The sequence below is a fragment of the Entelurus aequoreus genome, linkage group LG19 (assembly GCF_033978785.1).
Source record: "Entelurus aequoreus isolate RoL-2023_Sb linkage group LG19, RoL_Eaeq_v1.1, whole genome shotgun sequence".
In the NCBI taxonomy this organism is placed as follows: domain Eukaryota; kingdom Metazoa; phylum Chordata; class Actinopteri; order Syngnathiformes; family Syngnathidae; genus Entelurus; species Entelurus aequoreus.
Genome location: NC_084749.1, coordinates 49,671,434 through 49,682,334, shown reverse-complemented (window position 1 = coordinate 49,682,334; position 10,901 = coordinate 49,671,434).

Sequence of the window (10,901 nt, the reverse complement as noted above, 5' to 3'; positions counted from 1 at the left end):
GCGATATTGCCATATTTTTGCTGAAAGGATTTAGTAGAGAACATCGACGATAAAGTTCACAACTTTTGGTCGCTGATAAAAAAAAGCCTTGCCGGAAGTAGCGTGACGTCACCGGAGGAAGGACTCCTCACATCTACACATTGTTTACAATGCAGCGAGAGAGATTCGGACCGAGAAAGCGACGATTACCCCATTAATTTGAGCGAGGATGAAAGATTTGTGGATGAGGAAAGTGAGTGTGAAGGACTAGAGTGCAGTGCAGGACGTATCTTTTTTTGCTCTGAGCGTAACTTAGGTACAAGCTGGCTCGTTGGATTCCACACTTTCTCCTTTTTCTATTGTGGATCACGGATTTGTATTTCAAACCACCTCGGATCCTATATCCTCTTGAAAATGAGAGTCGAAAACGCGAAATGGACATTCACAGTGACTTTTATCTCCACGACAATACATCGGCGAAGCTCTTTAGCTACTGAGCTAACGTGAAAGCATTGGGCTCAAATGCAGATACAAACAAAATACATAAGCCCCTGACTGGAAAGATCAACAATACTATTAAACCATGGACATGTAAATACACGGTTAATAATTCCCAGCTTGGCGAAGCTTAACAATGCTGTTGCTAACGACGCCATTGAAGCTAACTTAGCAACGGGACCTCACAGAGCTATGATAAAAACATTAGAGCTCCACCTACGTCAGCCAGCCCTCATCTGCTCATCAACACCCGTGCTCACCTGCGTTCCAGCGATCGACGGAAGGACGAAGGACTTCACCTGATCATCCGTGTGGTCGGCGGTTAGCGTCGGCTAGCGCGTCTGCTATCCAAGTCAAAGTCCTCCTGGTTGTGTTGCTGCAGCCAGCCGCTAATACACCGATCCCACCTACAACTTTCTTCTTTGCAGTCTTCATTGTTCATTAAAAAAATTGCAAAAGATTCACCGACACAGATGTCCAGAATACTGTGGAATTTTGAGATGAAAACAGAGCTTTTTTGTATTGGATTCAATGGGGTACCAATACTTCCGTTTCAACCATTGACGTCACGCGCATACGTCATCATACATAGACGTTTTCAACCGGAAGTTTGCGGGAAATTTAAAATGTCACTTTATAAGTTAACCCGGCCGTATTGGCATGTGTTGCAATGTTAAGATTTCATCATTGATATATAAACTATCAGACTGCGTGGTCGCTAGTAGTGGCTTTCAGTAGGCCTTTAAGCTGTTTCCATGGAAGACTTATTTAGAACCAAACTATTTGAGTGCCTGGACACGTACTGACTGTGGTGCTCTTTGGTCCAAGGGTGATGGACACTGTCTTCAAGCAGGGTCGGGTAGTTGGAGCGAGGTGTCAAAAGATTCATGTTAGCACCTCAGTCAGTCGGTTGCCACAGTACCTCTATATTTGCCCTTAAAGGCCTACTGAAACCTACTACTAGCGACCACGCAGTCTGATAGTTTATACATCAATGATGAAATCTTAACATTGCAACACATGCCAATACGGCCAGGTTAACTTATAAAGTGACTTTTAAAACTTCCCGGGAAATATCCGGCTGAAACGTCGCGGTATGATGACGTATGCGCGTGACGAAGTCCGAGTAACGGAAGTTATGGTACCCGTAGAATCCTATACAAAAAGCTCTGTTTTCATTTCATAATTCCACAGTATTCTGGACATCTTTTGCAATTTGTTTAATGAACAATGAAGGCTGCAAAGAAGACAGTTGTAGATGGGATCGGTGTATTAGCAGCGGACTACAGCAACACAACCAGGAGGACTTTGTTGGAGCGCTAGCCGCGCTAGCCGCGCTAGCCGCGCTAGCCGCGCTAGCCGCCGACCTCACCTTGACTTCCTACGTCTCCGGGCCGCCAAACGCATCGGGTGAAGTCCTTCGTCCTTCTGCCGATCGCTGGAACGCAGGTGAGCACGGGTGTTGATGAGTAGATGAGGGCTGGCTGGCGTAGGTGGAGAGCTAATGTTTTTAGCATAGCTCTGTGAGGTCCCGTTGCTAAGTTGCTAAGTTAGCTTCAATGGCGTCGTTAGCACAGCATTGTTAACCTTCGCCAGCCTGGAAAGCATTAACCGTGTATTTACATGTCCACGGTTTAATAGTATTGTTGATTTTCTATCTATCCTTCCTTCTATCCTTTATTTTTTTGTTTCTATATGCAGTTAAAGCACGATGCTATCACGTTAGCTCGTAGCTAAAGCATTTCACCGATGTATTGTCGTGGAGATAAAAGGCACTGAATGTCCATTTTGCGTTCTCGACTCTCATTTTCAAGAGGATATAGTATCCCAGGTGGTTTAAAATACAAATCTGTGATCCACAATAGAAAAAGGAGAGAGTGTGGAATCCAATGAGCCAGCTTGTACCTAAGTTACGGTCAGAGCGAAAAAAGATACGTCCATCACTGTCTCTCAAGTCCTTCACTGTAACGTTCCTCATCTACGAATCTTTCATCCTGGCTCAAATTAATGGGGTAATCATCACTTTGTCGGTCCGAATCTCTCTCGCTCCATTGTAAACAACGGGGAATTGTGAGGAATACTAGCTCCTGTGACGTCACGCTACTTCCGCTACAGGCAAGGCTTTTTTTTATCAGCGAGCAAAAGTTGCGAACTTTATCGTCGATTTTCTCTATTAAATCCTTTCAGCAAAAATATGGCAATATCGCGAAATGATCAAGTATGACACATAGAATGGATCTGCTATTCCCGTTTAAATTAAAAAAAATCATTTCAGTAGGCCTTTAAAACATATCCCTCTGTGGAAAGGACAGGGGGTCAGATGTTTGGAAGGAACTTACTGAGTAAGGTGAATCTGGGTCCTTCACCTTCCTTCTCCTAAAGACGCACAACACAGTGAATCCATCAAACAACTTTGAGGACACAAGTGAAAGTACATTTTTCTAAATCCTAGCAGCTTACGCTGCTCAATTGGCATCCCATCGGTTCCTTCTGCCGGGTAAGCAGTGGAGTTCTGCTGCAAAGCCTTGTTCACACCAGCAGAAGTCATTTGGAGCAGCGGGAGCAAACTGCCGGCACAAAGCGTCAGATTGTTCATCAGTCACTGCCCGGCTCACTGAAGATTACCAGTCTTCAGTCCCAACTTGGGGCTGCTCTGTTTCCTCTCGGATTCACGGGGCCGGAGAATGTCACAAACACGGCGAGGGGAGAATGATTCCTCCCACTGGCGCCAAACACTCCGTGTTTCTGTCACTGCAGTTTGTTAAATGTTTGCGGCTGGAAGAAGAAGGATGAACCTGCTTCCAGCTGTTTGCAATCCACCAATAGTTGAGACACGTGAAGAGTCTTGATGAGAACATTCATGAAGCTTCGTTACTGAGGGGACGTCATGCAATAATTAGCTTTACGTCCTAGGACAGGAGTGGGCAATTAATTTGTACCGGGGGCCGCATGAGCAACCCGAGCACTGCTGGAGGGCCACATCGACAATATTTCAGTTAAATTTTGCTCGATATTATTTTTGATATACCGTAAAATAAATAATAATAATAATAATTCCATTTAACCCAGGGGTCGGCAACCCAAAATGTTGAAAGAGCCATATTGGAGCAAAAATACAAAAACAAATCTGTCTGGAGCCGCAACAAATTAAAAGCCATATTACATACAGATAGTGTGTCATGAGATATACATTGAATTGAGATGACTTAAAGGGAACTAAATGAGCTCAAATATAGCTACAAACGAGGCATAATGATGCAATATGTACATACAGCTAGCCTAAATAGCATGTTAGCATCGATTAGCTTGCAGTCATGCAGTGACCAAATATGTCTGATTAGCACTCCACACAAGTCAATAACATCAACAAAACTCACCTTTGTGCATTCACGCACGTTAAAAGTGTGGTGGACAAAATGAGACAGAAAAAGAAGTGGCATAAAACACGTCCTAGAAAGTCGGAGAAAGTTATACATGGACACAAACTAAGGTGAGTTCAAGGACCGCCAAAATTAGTAGGACAAAACGGCGCTCGCCAAATACTCGAATCAGTGAAGCATGTTTAATATAAACAGTGTGCTTTATAACAATTAGGGAGGTTTGTGTCATGTTTGTCCTCCTACAGAAACCATATTAAAACAAAAAATGTATTTTTTTCCCCCTCATCTTTTTCCATTTTTCATACATTTTTGAAAAAGCTTCAGAGAGCCACTAGGGCGGCGCTAAAGAGCCACATGCGGCTCTAGAGCTGCGGGTTGCCGACCCCTGATTTAACCTAACTTAACTTTATACAAAAGCATGTTGCTTTTGATGTTATTATTTAAACTCTTAATCCTTAAATATTCATATTAGGCTATGTGAAATTGAAATAAGAAAACAAAAACAATCATTGAATCACTGCAATTTGTTTTTAACTTGTTCACACTTTAAAGGCCTACTGAAAGCCACTACTAGCGACCACGCAGTCTGATAGTTTATATATCAATGATGAAATCTTAACATTGCAACACATGCCAATACGGCCGGGTTAACTTATAAAGTGACATTTTTAATTTCCCGCTAAACTTCTGGTTGGAAACGTCTATGTATGATGACGTATGCGCGTGACGTCACGACGGTAACGGAAGTATTCGTACCCAATGTGTCACCATACAAACTGCTCTGTTTTCATCGAACAATTCCACAGTATTCTGGACATCTGTGTTGGTGAATCTTTTGCAATTTGTTTAAAGGCCTACTGGAATGATTTTTTTAAAATTTAAATGGGAATAGCAGATCCATTCTATGTGTCATACTTGATCATTTCGCGATATTGCCATATTTTTGCTGAAAGGATTTAGTAGAGAAAATCGACGATAAAGTTCGCAACTTTTGCTGGCTGATAAAAAAAAGCCTTGCCTGTAGCGGAAGTAGCGTGACGTCACAGGAGCTAGTATTCCTCACAATTCCCCGTTGTTTACAATGGAGCGAGAGAGATTCGGACCGAGAAAGTGATGATTACCCCATTAATTTGAGCGAGGATGAAAGATTCGTAGATGAGGAACGTTACAGTGAAGGACTTGAGAGGCAGTGATGGACGTATCTTTTTTCGCTCTGACCGTAACTTAGGTACAAGCTGGCTCATTGGATTCCACACTCTCCTTTTTATATTGTGGATCACGGATTTGTATTTTAAACCACCTGGGATACTATATCCTCTTGAAAATGAGAGACGAGAACGCGAAATGAACATTCACAGTGACTTTTATCTCCACGACAATACATCGGTGACACACTTAGCTACTGAGCTAACGTGATAGCATCGTTCTCAAATGAAGATAGAAACAAAATAAATAAACCCCTGACTGGAAGGATAGACAGAAGATCAACAATACTATTAAACCATGTACATGTAACTACACAGTTAAAAATTCTCAGCCTGGTAAGGCTTAACAATGCTGTTGCTAACGACGCTAAGGCCAATTTAGCAACTTAGCAACCGGACCTCACAGAACTATGATAAAACATTAGCGCTCCACCTACGCCAGCCAGCCCTCATCTTCCCATCAACAGCCGTGCTCACCTGCGTTCCAGCGATCAACGGCGCGACGAAGGACTTCATCCGTGGGTTTGGCGGCAAGCATCAGCTAGGCGTCTTCTATCAGGGTAAGTAGTCCTTGTTGTGTTGCTGTAAGTATTGTACTTAGTCGCTAAGACACAGATCGATCCCACCTACAACGTTCTTCTTTGCAGCCTCCATTGTTCATTAAACAAATTGCAAAAGATTCACCAACACAGATGTCCAGAATACTGTGGAATTTTGTCGAAGAAAACAGAGCTTTGTGTAATGTGTCCAATAGGGCCCAAACACTTCCGTGCATTTTGTGACGTCACGCGCATAAATCATATCCAAAGGAGTTTTTCAACCGGAAGTGTGGCGGGAATTTTAAAATTGCACATTATAAGTTAACCCGGCCGTATTGGCATGTGTTGCAATGATAAGATTTCATCATTGATATATAAACTATCAGACTGCGTGGTCGCTAGTAGTGGCTTTCAGTAGGCCTTTAATGAACAATGGAGATTGCAAAGAAGAAAGTTGTAGGTGGGATCGGTGTATTAGCGGCTGGCTGCAGCAACACAACCAGGAGTACTTACTTGGATAGCAGACGCGCTAGCCGATGCTAGCCGCCAACCGCATCTGTGATCGGGTGAAGTCCTTCGTCGCGCCGTCGATCGCTGAAACGCAGGTGAGCACGGGTGTTGATGAGCAGATGAGGGCTGGCTGGCGTAGGTGGAGCGCTAATGTTTTTATCATAGCTCTGTGAGGTCCGGTTGCTAAGTTGCTAAGTTAGCTTCAGCGTCGTTAGCAACAGCAGTGTTAAGCTTTGCCAGGCTGAGAATTATTAACCGTGTAGTTACATGTCCATGGTTTAATAGTATTGTTGATCTTCTGTCTATCCTTCCAGTCAGGGATTTATTTATTTTGTTTCTATCTGCATTTGAGCCAGATGCTATCACGTTAGCTCAGTAGCTAAAGAGCTTCGCTGATGTATTGTCGTGGAGATAAAAGTCACTGTGAATGTCCATTTCGCGTTCTCGACTCTCATTTTCAAGAGGATATAGTATCCCAGGTGGTTTAAAATACAAATCCGTGATCCACAATAGAAAAAGGAGAGTGTGTGGAATCCAATGAGCCAGCTTGTACCTAAGTTACGGTCAGAGCGAAAAAAGATACACCCTGCACTGCCTCTCTAGTTCTTCACTCTAACGTTCCTCATCCACGAATCTTTCATCCTCGCTCAAATTAATGGGGTAATCGTTGCTTTCTCGGTCCGAATCTCTCTCGCTCCATTGTAAACAACGGGGAATTGTGAGGAATCCTTCCTCCTGCGACGTCACGCTAAAAGTTGCGAACTTTATCGTCGTTGCTCTCTACTAAATCCTTTCAGCAAAAATATGGCAATATCACGAAATGATCAAGTATGACACATAGAATGGATCTGCTATCCCCGTTTAAATAAAAACAATTCATTTTAGTAGGCCTTTAACTTTGTTCCACAAACAAGGAAAAAGAACAAACAACTTAACAAGTTTATAGAAATACTGCAATACAACAAACAATAACTTGTTAGGTTTTCCACCTCATTTGACCTCTTCAGTGCGAATAATCCAGTCTGTTCTGGGCTTGAACAAGGGCATTGAAATCTGGCTGAATGTCTGAGGTGGCTATGCGAAGGACAGCTGAGAGGTGCTCATCAGTGATAGAGGATCTGTGTTTGGATTTGTTGAACTTCATCACAGAAAATGTCTGTTCACATACATAGAGGACCAGAATCCTCTGAGCATGCCTCCTCAGGTGTGGAAAGTTCTCCTCTTTGAGGGAGGAGTAAAAATCCAACAACGAGACTGACCTGAAGTGCTCGGCCAGAAGTAGGTCAGACTGCAGGTCAATGAGCTCCATCTGAACATGGCTTGGTGCATTGTCCACACTGCAGTTGAAGGGAGAAGAAACCATGTGCATTTCACTCAATAGTTTTGAAATCTTGAAATGGCCTCGAAAACTCTCCATGCAGGGCTTCTAACTTGCTTATTTGTGGAGGTGATCGGCTCATCTTGTGGCTTCTTTTAGTGTTGGCAAGTGGGTCAGAATGTTGTCCTTCACTTGGCTTGAGAGAAGCGGCAACTTTCTCCTGAAAGCCGTCACTGCACTGTACATCTCATGCACAAAAAGGCCCTTGCGCTGCAGTTTGACATTCAGTTGGTTCATGAGTGCAGTCACATCCACGGCCAATCCCAGGTCTGCCACCCTGTCTTCATCTGAAAGTTCTGGGATGTCATGTCCTTTCTTCCCACAGAAATTCTGAATCTGGGGCCGTACTTATCAAGCTTCTTAGAATGACTCCTAAGAAGTCTGCTAAGAGTTGACTTAAGAGTAAATAAATTCTTGGCTGAAAGCTGCACTTAAAAGTTAGTTATCAAGCGTCTTACTCACACTTTCAGCGAAGTGTAGGACTGAATCTTAAGTGTCACACTCAGAGCTGAATTACGACATTACTATGTGCCGTAAACGCAATTTTAGGTGACGTCATTTCTGTGTCCATAGAAATGACCAATCACAGAAGGGAATCCCTTGTCTAAGAATAAAGAAATATCTTGGAAATATTGAAGTGGACAATGGGAGTGTATATTTTGACAATAAACTACAAAATAATACAAAACAAACTAGTCCCCGCCGGCACTCACGCTACCGCTCCCTCTCTTCTCTCGCCCACACACTCACTGACGTCACTCACCTCACGGCCACACACATACGCTACTCTCATAACATTTTCTTTCCAATTCATTAATTAGGCAACTAATTTGAAACTGGTGTGGGTGGCTCTATATATACTAGCCCACTGCAGACACATGCAGAAATCAACAAGGAATCGAAAAGTATTAAATCTGTGACAAAAATAATATCCGCTCTGTCTAAACGATACCGTTTGATCAGCTGCTCGTCATCAAAAAAAACAAAAAACATTGTTCCGTTCCCTGAACGTTGGCGCACGTCTCTCTCGCCTCAGTGCCATCCCCTGCTGGCAACTCCTAACCACTTAAGACACCTCTGAAGGTCTCTTAAATATCGTGGAGAGTAGGAGTGATTCTTAGACTTAAGAACGTTGATAAAAAGCTTTTATTCTTAAGTTTGAGAGTAGGACTAAATTTCGCAAATTCTCAGGACTTAAGTGTAAAATGGCACTCTAAGAAGCTTGATAAGTACGGCCCCTGGTCTCTAAGGTCCCAGACACTTTTCAGAACTTTTCCCAGGCTAAGCCACCTGACGTTGCTGTGGTAGCTTATGTCACCATGTTCGCTCTCATTTTCCTCCAAAAGTGCAACAAATTGTCTATGATTTAACGCTTTCGCTCTGATAAACAACCTGATTCATTTTTAACACTGTCTCACACAACACTTCCTGATGAATAATACAATGTAAAAATGTCAATTTCTGCACAGGGTTAATTTCCGTCACTTTATTCCATACTTGCCAACCGGGAGGTGGGGTGTGGGGGGCGTGGTCAGGGGTGGGGTGGGGGTTGTGGTTAAGGGCGTGGTTAAGAGGGGAGTAAATTTACAGCTAGAATTCACCAACTCAAGTATTTCATATATATATATATATATATATATATATATATATATATATATATATATATATATATATAATATATAAAATACTTGACTTTCAGTGAATTCTAGCTATATATATATATATATATATATATATATATATATATATATATATATATATATATATATGTATATATATATATATATATATATATATATATATATATATATATATATATATATATATATATATATATATATATATATATATATATATATATATATATATATATATTTTATTATATATATAAATAAAAGAAATACTTGAATTTTAGTGTTCATTTATTTACACATATACACACACAACAATCATCTACTCTTTGTCTCGGCATATGTTACACCATCGGGTCTCCATTTTGCGAGGTGGCCCATAATACTGGGCTGTGAACGGTGCTGCGCTGCCGCCGCCATGTGCTTCGCTCTCCGTTAATGACTGAGTATGTCATTTCGGCCACCGTGTTCAATGGAGAAGTCAGTTCAACAAAATGTACAGGCAACATAATTACATACCCTTTCCCCTTCGAACTGTCCTGGATGAACTGAAATTCTTGTTTCCATTCGTTTTGGAACTTGCAAGCGTATTTCTTCATCTTGCTCGTCGCCATGTCTGTAACTTCCTCACCTAACCCTAACTCAAACTCTGCAGCCCTGTCTCTTCATCCCCATCTCCTCCAGTCTTTCCAAACTCCGCAGCTCTGTCTCTTCATCCACATCTCCTCCAGTCTCTCCAAACTCCGCAGCTCTGTCTCTTCATCCACATCTCCTCCAGTCTCTCCAAACTCTGCAGCTCTGTCTCTTCATCCACATCTCCTCCAGTCTCTCCAAACTCCGCAGCTCTGTCTCTTCATGTACATCTCCTCCAGTCTCTCCAAACTCCGCAGCTCTGTCTCTTCATCCACATCTCCTCCAGTCTCTCCAAACTCCGCAGCTCTGTCTCTTCATCCACATCTCCTCCAGTCTTTCCAAACTCCGCAGCCCTGTCTCTTCATCCACATCTCCTCCAGTCTCTCCAAACTCCGCAGCTCTGTCTCTTCATCCACATCTCCTCCAGTCTTTCCAAACTCCGCAGCCCTGTCTCTTCATCCACATCTCCTCCAGTCTCTCCAAACTCCGCAGCCCTGTCTCTTCATCCCGATCTCCTCCAGTCTCTCCAAACTCCGCAGCTCTGTCTCTTCATCCCCATCTCCTCCAGTCTCTCCAAACTCCGCAGCTCTGTCTCTTCATCCCCATCTCCTCCAGTCTCTCCAAACTCCGCAGCCCTGTCTCTTCATCCACATCTCATCCAGTCTTTCCAAACTCCGCAGCTCTGTCTCTTCATCCCGATCTCCTCCAGTCTCTCCAAACTCCGCAGCTCTGTCTCTTCATCCCCATCTCCTCCAGTCTCTCCAAACTCCGCAGCCCTGTCTCTTCATCCACATATCCTCCAGTCTCTCCAAACTCCGCATCTCTGTCTCTTCATCCCCATCTCCTCCAGTCTCTCCAAACTCCGCAGCTCTGTCTCTTCATCCCCATCTCCTCCAGTCTCTCCAAACTCCGCAGCTCTGTCTCTTCATCCACATCTCCTCCAGTCTTTCCAAACTCCGCAGCCCTGTCTCTTCATCCACATCTCCTCCAGTCTCTCCAAACTCCGCAGCTCTGTCTCTTCATCCGCATCTCCTCCAGTCACTCCAAACTCCGCAGCCCTGTCTCTTCATCCACATCTCCTCCAGTCTCTCCAAACGGACTCTGGTGTGGCAGATTACTCTCTAGCACCGCCTTGAATATTTGAAGGA